The sequence below is a fragment of the Loxodonta africana genome, chromosome X (genome assembly GCF_030014295.1).
Source record: "Loxodonta africana isolate mLoxAfr1 chromosome X, mLoxAfr1.hap2, whole genome shotgun sequence".
Taxonomy (NCBI): Eukaryota; Metazoa; Chordata; class Mammalia; order Proboscidea; family Elephantidae; genus Loxodonta; species Loxodonta africana.
The window spans coordinates 124,540,686-124,542,547 of NC_087369.1; the positions used below are offsets into that span (position 1 = coordinate 124,540,686).

The 1,862-nt window shown below is 38.0% G+C and overlaps 1 non-coding gene across 1 annotated transcript; it reads left to right on the plus strand.

Annotated features, from left to right (window-relative positions):
* Window positions 1-399: 399 nt before the first annotated feature.
* LOC135228983 (U6 spliceosomal RNA) lies at window positions 400-502 on the plus strand. Its single transcript, XR_010319846.1, has one exon. It is a non-coding gene; the product is annotated as a U6 spliceosomal RNA (small nuclear RNA).
* The last annotated feature ends 1,360 nt before the right edge of the window (window positions 503-1,862 follow it).

Genomic DNA, 1,862 nt, shown 5'->3' on the forward strand with positions numbered 1-1,862 from the left:
ATTTAGGGGCTCTAAATGTTTTCTCCCTTCCTTTGGACAGGACCAAGCTAGTCATTTACAGAAAAGGACTAGTGGGCTTCATGTATTAAGGCTACAATATAAACACGAGTGAAAATAATAATCTGATGCTAAATAGGTACACGTTGGCTGGATATCTGCCAGTACCAACAAGAAATTGCCAAAAAAGAAGGCCACAAGTGACTTTCCAGAAGTCTAAGGCTAACAGGAACCTGGAGATGTTGTACTACGTTTGTGGAGATCTAGGTGAGACCACACTGCCCTCCAGGTTAATTTCCTCTAGCAGCTTCTTACAATGAGAGTGTCTGGGCAGGGCCCTGGAGAAACATTGATTCTTCTATCCTAGTCGTTGACTTACTACAGTAGTCAACATTTTCTCCAGTGCTTGCTTTGGCAGCACTTATACTAAAATTGGAATGATACAGAGATTAGCGTGACCACACATAAAGATGACACACAAATTCATGAAGCATTCCATATTTTTTAAAGAGAACCTTTTTTTTCCCTCTGGTTAGAGAACTAACTACATCAGAGAACAATTCAAGATGAGGACACAGGACAGACCAACCAGACACCAACCCAGATAGGGAATTCTCAAAAAAAAAAAAAAAAAAAAAAAAACCAAAGCTAAAAAAGACTGGAAACAGGAAACCAGAGATGTCAATATGTAAACAATGGCAATGTCAAAACAAAAAAGAGGAATAAACAGTGTAGTTACAGAACTTTCATTTGGAGAGGAAGTCAAGGCAATATCAAGAAATAAAAGACTGGTTTAAACTTAGGAAAATAAAGGTAAATTTCAAACCACAAAGGAAGCTAACAAACCTACCTATCAAGTAAAAAAGAAGAAAACTATAAAGACTCAATGAACACAAAATCAACAGTAACAAAAGAAATGAAAATTCATAAACAAAAAGAACTCAGCACAGAAAATTAAGTGGAACAAAGAAACCCATCAATACCACACAAGCACACACAAACACACACACACACACGCAGAATGCAACAAAATGATAGCAGTAAATTCATACTTATCAATAATTACACTGAATGTAAATGGTTTAAGTGCACCAGTAAAGAGACAGAGAGTAGCATAATGGATTAAAAAAAAAACATGATCCATCTATATCCTGTCTACAAGAGACACACCTTAGACACAAAAACGTAAACAGACTAAAACTCAAAGGATGGAAAAAAAATCAAGCAAACAGTAACCAAAAAAAGAGCATAAAAATGATAAAATAGATTTTAAAGCAAAATCCATCAGAAAGGAAAAAGAAGGACACTATATAATGATTAAAGGATCAATACACCAGGAGGATATAACCATAACAAATGTATACGTGCTTAAGGACAGGGCTCCAAAATACATAAAACGAACTCTAACAGCATTGAAAAGAGAAATATCTCCACAATGTCTCAGTTATCTAGTGCTGCTATAACAGAAATACCACAAGTGGATGATTTTTAACAAACAGAAATGTATTCTCTCACAGTCTAGGAGGCTAGAAGTCCTAATTCAGGCTGCCAGCTCCAGGGAAAGGCTTTCTCTCTCTGTCGGCTGTGGAAGAAGGTCCTTGTCATCAATCTTCCCCTGTTCTAGGAGCTTTTTGGCACAGGGACCCTGAGTCCAAAGGACGACCTCCCCTCCTGGTGCTTCATTCTTGGTGGCATGAGGTCCCCACCTCTCTGCTCACTTCTCTCTTCTTTTATCTCTTGTAACTCCCCTTACATTGGATCAGGGCTGTGACCTGAGTAAGGATGTTGCATCCACCCTGATCCTCTTTAACATAACCTAATCATCCTCATTAACCACAGGCAGGGATTAGGATTTACAACACATA